Here is a 17,311-nt window from a genome sequence, read left to right as displayed (position 1 = left end):
TAGCACGGTCGCCTCACAGCAAGAAGGTTCTGGGTTTGAACCCAGCGGCTGGCGAGGGCCTTTCTGTGTGGAGTTTGCACGTTCTCCCCGTGTCTGCGTGGGTTTCCTCCGGGTGCTCCGGTTTCCCCCACAATCCAAAGACATGCAGTTAGGTTGACATGGGGTGGCCTTGGGCTGAGGTGCCCTTGAGCAAGGTACTGCTCCTCTGGTGTGGCTGCTCTGGGTGTGTGCGCGCGTGTGTTCACTGCTTCAGATGGGTTAAATGCAGAGGATGAATTTCACTGTGCTTGAAGTGTGCATGTGATGAATAAAGGTTTCTGCTTATAGCTCATGAAAATCAGAAATCCAGTATCCCAAATTATTAGAATATTTCATTTCAAGTTTGAGTAAAACAGTATAAATAATGTGCATCACTTGGTCTAGTTCAGTACACGCAACCACAATCATGGAGAAGACTGCTGACTTGACAGTTGTCCAGAAGACAATCATCGACACCCTCCACAAGGAGTGTAAGCCACAGAAGGTTGAAAAGGCTGGCTGGAAAAGGTGCACAAGCAACAGGGATGACTGCAGCCTTGATAGGATTGTCAAGAAAATTCGATTCGAGAACTTAGGAGAGCTTCACAAGGAGTGGACTGAGGCTGGTGTCAGTGCATCAAGAGCCACCCTGTCTTCAGGAAAGGGGATACAACTGTCGCATTCCTAATATCAAGCCACTCCTGAACCAGAGACAACTTCAGAAGTGTCTTACCAGGGCTAAGGAGAGAAAGAACTGGACTGTTGCTCAGTGGACTTGATAAAATACAGTGGACCAACACCAGCAGATGACATGGCACCCCAAATCATCACAGACTGCGGAAACTTCACATTGAACTTCAAACCCCTTGGATTCTGTGCCTCTCCACTCTTCCTCCAGACTCTAGGACCTTGATTTCCAAATGAAATGCAAAATTTACTTTCATCTGAAAAGAGGACTTTGGATGACTGAGCAACAGTCCAGTTCTTTCTCTCCTTAGCCCAGGTAAGACGCTTCTGACGTTGTCTCTGGTTCAGATCGGCTTTAAGCATACCTTTGACAATATTGAAATCATTTTCATGGCTACAGCTCAAAGACCATTTCAAGGAACACTTTCAAAATGCAAGTACATTTACATGCATAACACCAGATTTGTTAAGACGAGTTCATCATGAGTGGGAGAGATGACTCAGTGTGTGTTTACAGAGAAATGGCAAAAATGTAGAGGAGGTTTTGGAAATTAAGTTACATTTTGCTTAAAAAAAAGTGTTAATTTCCCTTATGTATGCAGGCTTTGGGACACCTTGTAACATTATTCAACAGTTCGTTTTATTACTAGATAGTTCCATTAATTTGATTGGATGAGCAGTGTTCTGAGTGTGCGTATATTTAGTGTAAACCAGTGGCGGCTGGTAGTCTTTCAAACAGGGGAGGCTGGTCGGTTACGATATTTCCAGATTTTAAAAGAAAAAAGAAAAAACACATCAATTTTGCCCATACTCTTGCCTCTGATCTGGCTGATTGTTGGCAGGGTCACAAACTGTGAAATAACAGGTTCTTTTGGCCCATTAGCCTACTGTCCAATATACATGATGGTGGTGTTGGGGGGGGTATATTTTAACATTTTATATTTTAAAATTGTGGCATGTTGTTTAAAAATTGATCATTATTGAAAGCAGCTCTTTGTCAGGAACCTCAGCAGTAACAGCAGAGTGTTCTGGAATAGGCACAAGCACTGACCTTGGGGAGCCAAACATAGAGCTGGGTGCCACACATTTCATTCAATGACACTTTCCCTATATTTTACTTATTTTGACTGAGAAATGTTTTATTGACAATTTTGATAACCCTTCACTTTTAATCCAGGTCTGTAGTGTGAAATGTTCTCGGCTGTGTTTTTGTTTAAAAATGTTTTCCAAATTGTAGCTGTGTTTAATTCATATCCAGAAAAATATATATTCCAATATAATATACTCAGCATAAACATTTTAAATAGATTCTATATTTTTGGTCCATCCATGACATATTACTAAAGTAGCCTATTTACTGTTGTTGATGTGGGTCACTTGCTGTTAGCCAATTCACTTTCTCGTACCAGGAGAGCTGAAAGGAACGAGCATTATTCCCTACCTTTTTCACCGTCAATTTGAGGCGTTGGTCTACCCTGCGCTTTAATTTTAATTTTTTCCTCGAAAGGAAGACTGGCAAATGGCTTCGCCAAAATTAAATCAGCAATGCTTGGCATCCGTGCGCAGCTTTCTTGCTAGCTGACTAGCCCCCTCAAGTTCAAGTTCAGTTACTCAAATAAACGAAATTTCTGGAACTAAGATAGCAAACTTGACAACACTATATTTACACTTTATTTACAATGAAAATATATACAATCTAAAAAAGCTGGTAGAAACCGTATGTACAGTAATGAATGAAATCGAAATGTAAGCTGATCTCTTACAATACACCACAGCACTTGCGAATCTGCATGGGACTGAACTGAAATTCACCGCTGCCTGTTTATAGTTGAAACGAGCTATCAATCAAAGAAAATATCCGGCCGCTTTCACCAATCACCAGTCTCCTCGCGGAAACTGTCTTGTCCCTCCCACTGTGAGGCTGGGAGTCCGTGGGCGGGCATTTTCACAGTATTTGTCCAATAACCGTCTTGCATTTTGAGATTGACAAGCGCAAAGCTCCCAAATGCCATTGAAGTGCACTGAGGCTGGGCTGCATCGCGCTGTCACGAGGGGGAAAAACTCATGCGCACATTAGGCGAACTGGGGAAAGTTATAACGGAATGATTTCGCACTGTAGTTGGGTTGAGCACATACCGTATATTTCTATGATTCTGGATCTGAAATAGCAATGTTATAAGGTCGGCTATAACATAAGCCTAGCGCAATTCATCCTACACGATGTTCATCATTTTTAGAGGAGGCTGAGCCTCCCTCGTTGTCTTAGAGCAATCGCCTGTGGTGTAAACACACTGAGACGTTTCACTGTATACAACCCTAATTCCAAAAAAGTTGGGACGCTGTGTAAACTGTAAATAAAAACAGAATGTGATAATTTGTAAATCATGGAAACCCTTTTTTTCACTGAAAATAGTACAAAGACAACATATCAGATGTTGAAACTGAGAACTTTTATTGTTTTTTGAAAAATATATGCTCATTTTGAATTTGATGTCAGCAATACATTTCAAAAAAGTTGTGACAGGGGCATGTTTACCACTGTGTTGCATCACCTCTACTTTTAACAACACCCAGTAAATATTTGGGAATTGAGGAGACCAATTGCTGTAGTTTTGAAAGAGAAATGTTGTCCCATTCTTGCCTGATGTACAATTTCAGTTGCTCAACAGTTTGGGGTCTCCTTTGTCTTATTTTGCACTTCATAATACACCAAATGTTTTAAATGGGAGACAGGTCTGGACTGCAGGCAGGCCAGTTTAGCACCCGGACTCTTTTACTATAGAGCCATGCAGTTTTAATATGTGCAGAAAGTGGTTTGGCATTGTCCTGCTGAAAGAAGGAAGGCTTTCCCTGAAAAAGATTTTGTCTGGATGGCAGCATATTGCTCTGAAACGTGTAGATATCATTCAGCATTAATGATGCCTTCCCAGATGTCTAAGCTACCCATGTCATGTGCATTAATGCCCCCTCATACCATCACAGATGCTGGTTTTTGAACTGTGCACTGATAACAAACCGGATAGTCCCTCTCCTCTTTAGCCTGGAGGACGTGGTGTCCATGATTTCTAAAAAGAATTTCTACTTTTGATTCATCAGACCTCGGGACAATTTTCCACTTTGCCTTAGTTCATCATAAAAGAGCTCAGGCCCAGAGAAGGTGGCGGTGTTTCTGGATATTGTTTATATCTGGTTTTAACTTGCATGTGTGGATGCAGTAATGAACTGTTTTCACAGACGATGGTTTTCTGAAGTGTTCCTGAGCCCATACAGTGATTTCCACTACAGACACGTGTCTGCTTTTAATGCAGTGTCACCTGAGGGCCTGAAGATCACAGGCATCCAATGTCAGTTTTCAGCCTTGTCTCTTGCATACAGAGATTTCTCCAGATTCTCTGAATCTTTTAATGATATTATGGACCACAGATGATGTGATCCTGAAATTCTTTGCAGTTTTACATTGTGGAATGTTATTCTTAATTGTTGCACTTTTTGCCCACGCAGTCTTTCACAGAGCGGTGAACACCTCCCCATCTTTACTTCTGAGAGACTCCACCTCTCTGGGATGCTCTTTTTATACCCAATCATTTTACTGACCTGTTGCCAATTAACCAAATTAGGTTTGGGGTTTTTTTTAAATTCGCATTACACAACTTTTTTTCAATTGTTTGTTTCCCCGTCCCAATTTTTCTGAAATGTGTTGCTGACATCAAATTCAAAATGAGCATATATTTTTTCAAAAAACAATAAAATTTCTCAGTTTCAACATTTGATTTGTTGTCTTTGTACTATTTTCAGTGAAATGCAGGATTTCCATGTTTTGCAAATCTCCACATTCTGTTTTTATTTATGTTTTAGACAGCATCCCAACTTTTTTAGAATTGGGGTTGTATACTCACTCTGCAGGTCTGTGCCCACAACCAATATTCCATATAACCACACTCGTGCTTGTGCGATATTGCTTAAGCATACAGTATCTCAGAGCTGTGATCATACTGTTTCTGAATCAAACTCGGGAATGATTACAAAGTAAGATGTTGTTCTCCAATATATTAACAACTGTAATCACTGTCAAATTTTTGTGGAGGAATAAACCACTTACAGACATGCTGTTCTTTGGAAATAATTACCTTCAGGCTGGTAATAGTTACACTGCTTTATGGGCTACATCACATCACCCCATTATTGATTATTTTCCTACAACAGCTTGTTGACAGAGTGTTTTAATCCTTACATAAATGAGAAAAAGTTTAGATAAACTGAACCAAGCACTGCAAGCCAAACAGCAACATGATACATTTGAATTAACTTGTTCATATTGAATGACAATTAATTTATGCCCTGATAATGCAACATGAGCTCTGATACTTCTGAGATGTAAAGCAATGCTGATGATGGACACTGCACATGTACACTGCTGCTAGACCTGAAGCTGAAAGAGAGACTGAAAATAAAAATAAAAAAAACTGTACAAATTCAGTGATACGAATTAGTGCCTCAATTCAAAGCAGTGTGTTTCAGGAAAAAGTTGGAAGGGAATCAAAACAGAATCAATAAAGGCATCTCTGTATCTGGCAAAGTCAAATAGCACACACACACACACAGCTCATTCTGTTACCTCTGTCAACTTTATTGGAGGAGGTTATGTTTTATATTTTCGCCTCCATTTTTTTGTTTGTTTTTTTGTTTGTTTGCCTGTTCCCAACATAACTCAAAAAGTAATGAATGGAATTTGATGAAATTTTAAGGAAATGTGAGCCATGGGCCAAGGAACAACTGATTAGATTTTGATGCCAATCAGAATATGTGGTTTGGTGGAGGTATGAACTCTCTATAGAGTGTCCTTCTCGTTATTGCTGAATTGCTTAGAATCTTTATTACATTTCCTTTGGCACTGTGGGTTCCTCCATCACTCTCATCTTAATGACACTTCAGATATGTCTGTGCCTCTGAATCACACTGAAGGAGGCGTGGCATCTGTGACTGTAACACTCAGTGAAGGAGGCATGGCATGCGTAGTGTTAATTCCAGTGAAGGAGGCGTGGTCTCTGTGACTGTAAGTCTCAGTGAAGGAGGCGTGGCCTCTGTGACTGTAAGTCCTAATGAAGGTGTGGCCTCTATGTCTGCCAATCTTAGTGAAGGAGGAGTGGCCTCTTTAGTGCCAGTTCCAGTGAAGGAGGTGTGGCCTCTGTAGTGTCAGTTCCAGTAAAGAAGGTGTGGCCTCTGTAGTGTTAATCCCAGCGAAGGAGGTATGGTCTCTGTGTCGGTCAGTCCCACTGAAGAAGGTGTAGGCTCTGTATTGTCAGTCCCAGTGAGGAGGTGTGGCCTCTGCGTTTGTCAGTCCCACTGAAGAAGGTATGGGTGCTGTAGTGTCAGTCCCAGTGAAGGAGGTGTGGCTTCTGTAGTATCAGTTCCAGTAAAGAAAGTGTGGCCTTTGTAGTGTTAAGGCCAATTTATGCTGACAACCCAGTCCTCGCAGATGGTGTCGCAGATGGTGTCTGCGTAGCCCCCCCACCTTCGCAGACGCTCTGCGCGCACCTCCCAAAAATTGTGACCACCGCAGAAGCCTCGCAGACAGCGTCGCAGACAAGAGGGCTCTGATTGGTCCACTCTACATCCGCTGTACACGCACTTCCGCTTCCCTTCTTTCCCGGTTTGGTTTGTTTTCACTACCACCATTTTTAAAAACACGAGCGAAGATAGAGCAGCACGAAGAGCGGCTGATCGAGGAAGTGAGGAAGTACGTACATCTATACGACTCCAGTTCTAGTCATTATAAGTAACCAGAGGATAAACACTCCACTAACCACACCCACCAACTACTCCTAGCGATTTCGCGACTTCGCGCCCCCTTGCGTTGTGGCGGTGAATAACATCGCGCACGCCTATTACTCCCCGCTCAACAATAAATTACAACTGTCTGCGAAAAGCTATCTGCGAAAGCCTTGTCGCAAGAGCATGCAGAGGCCTTTAATACCAGTGAAGGAGGTGTGGCCTCTGTGTCTGTCAGTCCCACTGAAGAAGGTGTGGGCTGCCAAGATTAAAACATCTCTTAAATGTCCAGTTTATGACAACTAATAGTTATGATAACCAAAGAATTGTTTTGTTATGCTGTGTGAGAGAATTATCCAATCAATTCCTCTCCTGCAATCCATCAACATCCACTAAAGCAACAAACATGACCGTTTTCATTTTCTTATCTGGAAATCGTACGGTACTTCAGCACACAAAGTCACAAATTAAAAGCAAAATACTTTTTCTGTTTTTCTTTTTTTAATAGAATTATTTACTTCAACCCAGATGGCTCAAATGTTTTGGTTTTATCTCCCAAAATGAACTGCCTCATCCCAGATCTACTGTATGGTGTTGGCTAAAGCCTTAACAATGAGTCAGAGCAGGAAATTAAAAAAAAAAAAGCTCCTGATAATTTGAAACGACAGAGAAAGTGACTACTGTGTTATTGAAGAAGCACTAGAGAGAAGAACATCTGCTTCTGACGTAGGGGAAGAAAGGAGAATGAAGATTATGAATGCAACTAAAGATATCTTTTAAACACGATAATAATCCATTTAGTGGTTATTTTCATTCTTTCTTCATAAGTAGTAAGGTCTAAAAAGTGGTTTAATATTTGTACAGTTTTGATAGATAAATGTTCACATATTTTGGACATAAACCAAGTTACATTGTAGACTTGATCCCCCAATATAATGTCAATCAGATCATTAGATTAGTCATTTACTCCTGAAAATGATAACAAAACATGAATAAAGTATACCCAACCTGATACCCAACTATTCTGAGCTTCAGCAGATATCACATATTTTAGAGCAACTTTATCCAAATGTGCATGACACCACATTGATATCTTAGATGTCAGCTTCATCACTGTGGAAGTACTGAACAGTGATGAACAGCAGCTGATCATTAATATTCTCCAGCAGTCATCTTTCACAGACTATATCAATACAGTCTGAAACGTTAACCTTCTCATCTCATCTCATTATCTCTAGCCGCTTTATGGCACTTCCACATTAGTAGTAATTTGACTTTCAAAATGAAGCTTTTGTCAGCAGGGAACCACTTTTCTGGATTTCCAGCTCATTAATATGCAACATTAATGTCATTTGTCATAGACAATTTGTGTCTAAGGACAGATGGTGAAGTTAATGAAATTTGAAAGAAAGTATTAAAATTCTATGTCATAAATAGAAGAATATAAGAAATTGTTTGCTCTTGAGGCGCATGTACACGTTCACATCAAATTAACATAAATGGATGATTCATATTTTTAAAGATTAGTGTGATAACATATATATCCATCCCAGTTTATTCCAAGACGTTTAAACAAGTGAGAAATTCTATGTCATAAATAGAAGAATATAAGAAATTGTTCGCTCTTGAGGCGCATGTACACGTTCACATCAAATTAACATAAATGGATGATTCATATTTTTAAAGATTAGTGTGATAACATATATATCCATCCCAGTTTATTCCAAGACGTTTAAACAAGTGAGAAAATTTGGATTTTATACAACCTCTCCCATCACCCTTTGAGCTCAACCTTAACTATCTCTGCTATTTTACAACACATGCATGTCCTGGGGGGCACGGTGGTGTAGTGGTTAGTGCTGTCACCTCACAGCAAGAAGGTCCGGGTTCGCGCCCCGGGGTCGGCGAGGGCCTTTCTGTGCGGAGTTTGCATGTTCTCCCCGTGTCCGCGTGGGTTTCCTCCAGGTGCTCCAGTTTCCCCCACAGTCCAAAGACATGCAGGTTAGGTTAACTGGTGACTCTAAATTGACTGTAGGTGTGAATGTGAGTGTGAATGGTTGTCTGTGTCTATGTGTCAGCCCTGTGATGACCTGGCAACTTGTCCAGGGTGTACCTTGCCTTTCGCCTGTAGTCAGCTGGGATAGGCTCCAGCTTGCCTGCGACCCTGTAGAACAGGATAAAGTGGCTAGAGATGATGAGATGAGATGAGACATGTCATGGGATTTTCAGCAACAGCGCCTTCATCTTCAGTAAGTGCTATATCCTGGTCAGGGTTGTTGTGGATCCTGGGAACACTGGACACAAGGCACCCTGGAAGGGGCAGCAGTCCATCATGGACTGGATGTACAACAGTGTGAGGTAAAGATTTTCCAATTTATACCAGTGTAGCAACCACAATTAATTAGCACTTCAGTCTTCAGTGAATGTTCATTAGTGTACACTTGAAAACAAGTAATATTTTATTACCTAGAAGGACACTCGGTAGAGTGCATACCTCTGCCAAGCCACATATCAACATCACAATCGAATCACTTGAACCCAGGATAATACTAAAGCTGTACACCAAATTTCATCCAAATCTGTTCATTACTTTTTGTGTTATGTTGGGAACAGGCAAAAAAAATCCTGGATCCACATGCATATCTGGATTGCCATCCAAATCTATTAAATTGTTCCTTGGCCCACCTTTCCTCCAAATTTCATCAAAATCTGTTCACTACTTTTTGAGTTACATTGGGAAAAGACAAACAAACAGAAGTGAAAACATGACTTCCTCCAACAAAGTTGGCAGAGGTAATAATAAACTAAAAACATGTAATCATGAGAATTTAATAAGGATGTAGTGTCATTTACTATGAAAAGTCAAGTCAAATCAAAGTCCCTCTCACACCAGAATCTGGTCTTCCCAGGCAGTCTCCTGTCCCAGTACTAACCAACTCCTTAGGCGTATGGGTGCAGTACCAATCTCCATTTCAATAGCCCTTGGCCTCTCACCTATGCAGCTAGGGTTACAGTGGGGGGCTAGTCCTCTGGTAACCACAAGAGTTTGACTTCCCCACTCATATCTGTATTGCAGCGTGCCTTGCCAGATGGTAGTAGGTACCATTTTTATGATGGTCTTTGGTATGACCCAACCACAAGTAGAACTCACTATCTCCCAGTCGAGAGGTGGACAAGCTAACCACTAGGCCAACTCGTAGTTACTATGAAAAAAGCCAGCCATATTCAGAGTTGAGTTAAACATTTAGTGGGTTAATACTCAGACAGTTGCACAGGAGATGCGCATACGAGTTGGAGTTTGACCAAAACAAAGGCATGTCTCAATTCTGCCATTTAATATTGGACACTTTTGTGAGACTTTGGAGCCATGTGTTAGAAAGCACTAGCCACCAACATTATCAAAACATCAACTGAGGGAATGCACAGTGTTCATCTCCGCAATACAGTTCCAGAAATGTAGAATTTGTGCCAAGGGGCATTAAACCTGTTCTGGTGGCTGGTGGTGGCCCTTATTAAAACAATTTGTGTTGTTTTTTGTCTCACATCTATAAATAGAGATATATAACATGGATTAAATATCCTGAACTTGACAAATGAACATGTATACAGGACATTCATATATAAACAGGGCCTCCAAATGTTCAGCGCCTGGGACAGCAACCAGATCATCATCATCATCACCAGACTCAGCAATCCAAATGAAAAGTTTTATATGTACAACTACATAAATGCATTGGAATTTCATTGATGAGTTAATTACAGACTACTACCACCTCAGTCAATCACTGTCCATATTCATTTGTGAACTTCTCTATCATCAGAGATGGACAGTAACGAAGTACATTTACTTGAGTACTGTACTTAAGTACACTTTTTGAGTATCTGTATGTGGCAGTGGGGGCGTGGTCAAGCGTCGGTCTGTGACCGGAGGGCAGAGTCAGGGAAGGTAAGTGGCAGAATCACTACACCTGTTGTGAATTAACCTGTGTTTGTGTGTCTTCCCAGCAACCACGTCCTATATAAGGAGAGAGAGGGCAGAGGAAGGGAGCTCTCTCCTGCACCAGAAGACTTGTGTGTGTGCATGTGTGCGTTCTCAGTTCTGGCCTGCCGTACTTCTGTTTCACAGCCAGCTCCTGCCTCAGATCTCGAGCTTCATCCTTCAATCTCTGTTCTGACTCCAGTAGGTTCTCCTTCTCATCCAGCTCGCTCTCCAGGAAAGAGTTCCTCTCAATGACATGGTTCATCCTCTGCTCAAAGTCCTCCAGGGACATGATGGTGGCCCTTTTGGCTCTCTCCAGGTCATCGTTGGCCTGCTCCAACTCTCTGATGTATTTCTGTAACTGGTCCTTGATGGCGGTGGTCTCGGCTAACTCCCCCTCCAGGGCAGAAATCCGTCTGTAGGTCTTTGAATGTTGTGCCTCATACTTCTCCTTGAAGCTTTCCAGTTCCGTGCGCAGACAGGAGCTCGCAGTTTCGTGCTTTGCACTGCTTCAGCTCAGTCTCCAGTTCGGCTTCATAATCTCGATTCATCTGCTGGAACTCCTGAAGCTCATCTCGAGCCTCGTCAGCCCTCTGCTGGTGCTGAGCTGCTCTCTCCTTCCAGTAATCCCTCTCTCTTTATATAGGGCGTGGTTGCTGGGAAGACACACAAACACAGGTTAATTCACAACAGGTGTAGTGATTCTGCCACTTACCTTCCCTGACTCCGCCCTCCGGTCACAGACCGACGCTTGACCACGCTCCCACTGCCACACTGTACTTTACTTGTGTATGATTTTTTAGGAAACTTATGACTTTAACTTCACTGCATTTGAAAGACAAATATCATACTTTTCACTCCACTACATTCACTTTACATTTCACTTCACTACACTACAAGGTCCTCGTTACTCGTTACTATGAAGCAGCTTTGAAAGTGGATGTTTTTTTCTTTTCTTTTCTAAAATGTGATTGTTTTTTTCGCAGGTGACACTGAGACAGCCTATCAGTAATCACTAGCATCACATCACGTCCATAGACTGTATAAAATCAAGTTCAGTGATTTCTCAGCAGCATTATTTGAACACGATCAGTTGATGGCAGAATGGAAGGAGGCGGTTCTTCTGAGGAATGCACACACCCATGGCCATACCTAGAACCCATGTTTCAGTTTTCTGAAAGGGTTGAAGATTAATTTTGTTTTAAATGTTTGCTTTGTTTGCCTCAAATGAACCACATCACAGCCTACAAAAACTCGCCGTCCAAACTGCAGGCGCATGTTGAGGTATGTAAAAGTTTTATTCCAAGAGAAAGCTTGCAGTGAAGTTGTCTGTGATTTTAAAGCTAGTGATAATGTTGCAATAGCAATCCATCTAACTTGAAGGAGTTGGAGTAGTTTTGCCTTGAGGAATGGGCAAAACCCCCAGTGGCTAGATGTGCTAAGAAAGAAAGAAAGAAAGAAAGAAAGAAAGAAAGAAAGAAAGCACAACTTTATTCATCACACACTTGTGAAATTTCCTCTCTGCATTTAACCCATCTGAAGCAGTGAACACACACGTGCATGTGAGCAATGAGCACACACACATACATACATACATACCCAGAGCAGTGGGCAGCCATGCTAATAGCGCCCAGGGAGCAGTTGGGAGTTAGGTGCTTCGCTCAAGGGCACTTCAGCCCAAGGCCGTCCCATATTAACCTAACCTGCATGTCTTTGGATTGTGGGGGAAACCGGAGCACACCCATGCAGACACGGGGAGAACATGCAAACTCCACACAGAAAGGTCCTCGCCGGCCACTGGGTTCGAACCCAGAACCTTCTTGCTGTGAGGTGACCGTGCTAACCACTACACCACCGTGCCGCACAAAGTTAATAGAGGCATACCCCAAGAGACTTGCAGCTGTAATTGCAGCAAAAGGTGGCTGAACAAAGTATTGACTTTGGATGGGTGAATACCTATACACACTCCAGATTTCTGTTTTTTTTATCTTAATTATTGTTTGTGTCACAATCAAACAACAATTTTCCCCTTTAAAGTGGTAGGCATGTTGTGTAAATCAAATGGTGCTAACCCTCCAAAAATCAATTTTAATTCCAGCTTGTAACGCGACAAAACAGGACAGACACTAAGGGGGATGAATACTTTTGCAAAACACTGTACCTACCTACCTATCTACCTACCTACTACAGCGAGCTCAGTCAAACATTCATGGCCAGACTTCTCCATAATTCTCAATCATCCACTGCACTTGATAGATCCTCTTTATCCAGGTGTGTTGCTGCGTTCATGTGCTATGGGAAGATGATATTTTCCAGTTGGGAAGTGGTATTTACCAGTGTGTTGTGTTCACATGCTTTTGTTGTTGTTGACAAATTAAAGATGGTGGACCAGATTCAAGTTAGCAATAGTTAGTTAGCTATCGTTAGCAATAGCGTCTGCTCTGGATAGGTAAAAACAAACCATAACAACACATTTTTAAAGGAAACAGATTTCTAACGTATTATATTACACTTGTTAATGACGCAACATTGCATAGACACAAAAAACTACCCACTAGTACTAGTAAAAAAAAACTTTAGTAGCGTACAATGCTTAACATTCAAGTGTCTTGTACCGCTCGCCGCCATGTTGAAAAGGTTAAAGTTCATCTCATCTCGGCAACTCGTGTATCAAAATTTTCCACAAGTTGCCCAGTGGAAAATACCACAAGAGGGGGCGTTCATGTGTGCTTTCCATGTCGGCGTTTGGTATTTACTATAATTCCCATAGTACATGAACGCAGCATTAGTCATCAACCTATTTGGTCAATAAAAGTGTGCACTGGATGCCCATGACTGTGTTCGCCATGGGTAGGTTACCATAAGATAACTTTATGAACAACTTCAGTTTTACTTCTCCAGCAGTATCCCAAGAAACACAAACGCCTCTTGGCTATTGTTGTTGATATTTTTTGCAGAAAGACAAGCATGACAGATTCTTCTGAACAGAGGTAGATCTTGCAAAATTCAGAACTGACAGTGACCTTAGCTCAGATTGGACCCTGGAGCAGTGAAGCAGCGATTTCATTTGCCTCAGATAATTTTTAGTCACAACATAAAAGCACATATTAAAATTTTTGGCGGGTTTTTTCTGTTAATGAATATTGAATTGAATTACTAGATGAATTGACTAAAAAAAATCATAATTTGTTTAAATTTGTGAGAAACCGTCACCCCGTGTCACTCTGTCTGCAATAAAGCAAGGAAACGCTTGTCTTTTGATCTGCAAACATTGTCCTAAAGGAAAATGTGTTTGAACATGAAACGGATGATGGTGAGTTTATTCTCAGAGGTCTCTTGAGGTTCTCTTTATCTGATCAAAATCAAAGCATGTGCTTTAGACAGCTTTTTGAAAAGGTTGAAAGTTCAAACAAAGTGGATTTCATGACCTTTAGCAAGTAGATCTGACTTTGCCTATGATAAAGTCTCTGAAACATTGTGCAGAGTGTGCCACCTGAACTAAGTACAGTAGCAGGAAATGGTAATACTTCAACTATTTCAAAACACCAATCTACAGCTTTATTGTGGTGAACTGTTACAGGACTGAGATCCAAGGAATTGCTAATAATATTTGGTTGGCATCCATTCGTCTATGAGAGACAATGGTGTAGCGTCGTCTTATTTGCACCTTCGCATATGGCTAAACAAGCCAATGCGTGAAAGACAGTCTCTACCACAATTGCTGCAAGAGTACTGAGATGCCTGGGAAGGCTGGTTTTGTGTCTTCTTCCTTCTGGTGCGGTTTTCAATCAGGTTTGAGCTCCTGTCGTGCTCAGCCCTCTGAGCACCTGCTCGGACAGCAAGGCGCCAAGCAGCACGGTCCTCTGAACACTGCTCCCACGTATTCACGTTGATACCACATGACTTCATGTCCCTCTTACAGACATCCTTGAAGCACAGGTGAGGTCGGCCAACCAAACGGCTCCCCTCCGCCAACTCGCCGTACAGTAGGTTTTTGGGGATGCGGCCTGAGTCCATTCTCCTTACGTGACCAAGCCAGCGGAGGCGCCTCTCGCCAAGAATGGTGAACATGCTGCTTAAGTTGGCGCATTCCAGGACCTCTGTGTTGGGTACCTTGTCTTGTCAGCTAATGTGCAGAATCCGTCTGAGGCACCTCAGATGGAAGCTGTTGAGCTTTTTCTCATGTCTGGCGTAGGTGGTCCATGCCTCACTACTATAAAGGAGAATGCTGAGCACGCAGGCTTGGTAGACGTGCAGTTTCATTTTCACAGTGAGGCTGGAATTGTTCCAGACTCGTTGGGTTAGCCTTGCCATCACTGCAGCTGCTGTAGCAATCCTGCTGTTCACCTCTGCGTCGACAGAGAGCGAGTTGGAAATCGTGGACCCAAGGTAAGTGAAATGCTCCACGACTTCTAGGCTGTGCCCATCGATGGTGATGTTAGGTGGGGCTAGTGCACTTTGAGCCAAGACTTTCGTCTTCTTCAAGCTGATGGTCAGACCAAACGCCTTACAAGCGTGAGAGAGGTGACTGACAAGCTGCTGCAAACCGTCTCCGGTGTGTGATACCAAGGCTGCGTCATCGGCATAGAGCATCTCTCGGATGAGTACCTTCATGACCTTGGTCTTAGCGCGAAGTCTGGCAATGTTGAAGAGCTTTCCGTCGGCCCTGGTGTAAATATACACTCCCTCGCTGCAATCTTGGAAGGCATGTTGGAGAAGCATAGAGAAGAAGATTCCAAAAAGTGTTGACGCAAGGACGCAGCCTTGCTTTACCCCACTGCTGACTGGGAAGGCCTCAGATGTTGCACCATTAAAGCGAACTGTGCTATGCATGTTCTCGTGGAGTGAAGAAACCACTGCAAGGAGTTTTGGAGGACAGCCAATCTTCTGAAGGATCTTAAAGAGTCCAGTACGACTGACCAGGTCAAAAGCCTTAGTTAAATCTATAAAGGCAATGTACAATGGCATTTGCTGCTCTTGGCACTTCTCCTGCAGCTAGCATAGTGAGAATATCATGTCTACTGTGTCTCTTGAGGTTCTCTTTATCTGATCAAAATCAAAGCATGTGCTTTAGACAGCTTTTTGAAAAGGGTGAAAGTTCAAACAAAGTGGATTTCATGACCTTTAGCAAGTACCCGTAGATCTGACTTTGCCTACGATAAAGTCTCTGAAACATTGTGCAGAGTGTGCCACTTGAACTAAGTACAGTAGCGGGAAATGGTAATACTTCAACTATTTCAAAACACCAATCTACAGCTTTATTGTGGTGAACTGTTACAAGACTGAGATCCAAGGAATTGCAGATCTCATCTCATCTCATTATCTGTAGCCGCTTTATCCTGTTCTACAGGGTCGCAGGCAAGCTGGAGCCTATCCCAGCTGACTACGGGCAAAAGGCGGGGTACACCCTGGACAAGTCGCCAGGTCATCACAGGGCTGACACATAGACACAGACAACCATTCACACTCACATTCACACCTACGGTCAATTTAGAGTCACCAGTTAACCTAACCTGCATGTCTTTGGACTGTGGGGGAAACCGGAGCACCCGGAGGAAACCCACGCGGACACGGGGAGAACATGCAAACTCCACACAGAAAGGCCCTCGCCGGCCACGGGGCTCGAACCCAGACCTTCTTGCTGTGAGGCGACAGCGCTAACCACTACACCACCGTGCTACCGGAATTGCATATAATATTTATAATTTCGAAAATAATTATATCACGGGGCGGCACAGTGGTGTAGTGGTTAGCACTGTCACCTCACAGCAAGAAGGTCCTGGGTTCGAGCCCAGCGGCTGACGAGGGCCTTTCTTTGTTGAGTTTGCATGCTCTCCCTGTGTCTGCGTGGGTTTCCTCCGGGTGCTCTGGTTTCCCCAAAGGCATGCAGGTTAGGCTAATTGGTGGCTCTAAATTGACCGTGAGTGTGAATGGTTGTTTGTGTCTATGTATTAGCCCTGCGATAACCTGGCAACTTGTCCAGGGTGTACCCCGCCTCTCGCCCATAGTCAACTGGGATAGGCTCCAGCACAAAAAAATTGGCAGTGAACATTTGACATTCTCACTATGGATTCAATACTGACAAGCTAGCTTTGTGTTTTTCTTCTACAATAGTGGTTGTTTTGGCAAATATTTGATGATACCTTTGTGTTCTCTAGCTAGCTAATTCTATTTGCTAGAAATGTCCCGTTACACTGTCTTGCAAAAGTATTCATCCCCCTTGGTGTTTGGCCTGTTTTGTTGCATTACAAGCTGGAATTAAAATGGATTGTTGGGGAGTTAGCACCATTTGATTTACACAAAATGCCTACAACTTTAAAGGTGAAAATTGTTGTTTTATTGTGACACAAACAATAATTAAGATAAAAAAACAGAAATCTGGAGTGTACATAGGCATTCACTCCCCCCCAAGTCAATACTTTGTAGAGCCACCTTTTGCTGCAATTGCAGCTGCAAGTCTCTTGGGGTATGTCTATTAGCTTAGCACATCTAGCCACTGGGATTTTTGCCCATTCCTCAAGGCAAAACTGCTCCAACTCCTTCAATTTAGATGGGTTGCATTGGTGTACTGCAACCTTCAAGTTATACCACAGATTCTCAATTGGATTGAGGTCTGAGCTTTGATTAGGCCATTCCAAGACATTTAAATGTTTCCCTTTAAACCACTCCAGTGTACCTTTAGCCATGTGTTCCGTCCCAGTCTCAAACCTCTGGCCGACTCAAACAGGTTTTCCTCCAGACTTGTTCTATATTTAGTGCCATCCATCTTTCCTTCAATCCTGGCCAGCTTTCCTGTCCCTGCAGATGAAAAATATCCCCACAGCATGATGCTGCCAACACCATGCTTCACTGTAGGAA

The 17,311-nt window shown here is 42.6% G+C and overlaps 1 pseudogene; it reads right to left on the bottom strand.

Moving 5' to 3' along the window:
• The window catches only part of LOC132894699 (nuclear distribution protein nudE homolog 1-like), a 34,354-nt pseudogene extending 19,884 nt beyond the window's left edge, over nucleotides 1–14,470 (bottom strand).
• Nucleotides 14,471–17,311: the final 2,841 nt, after the last annotated feature.

The sequence above is a fragment of the Neoarius graeffei genome, chromosome 11 (assembly GCF_027579695.1).
Source record: "Neoarius graeffei isolate fNeoGra1 chromosome 11, fNeoGra1.pri, whole genome shotgun sequence".
In the NCBI taxonomy this organism is placed as follows: Eukaryota; Metazoa; Chordata; class Actinopteri; order Siluriformes; family Ariidae; genus Neoarius; species Neoarius graeffei.
The sequence above is the reverse complement of the archived record's forward strand: the minus strand, read 5'-3'. Positions and strand labels throughout refer to the sequence as shown.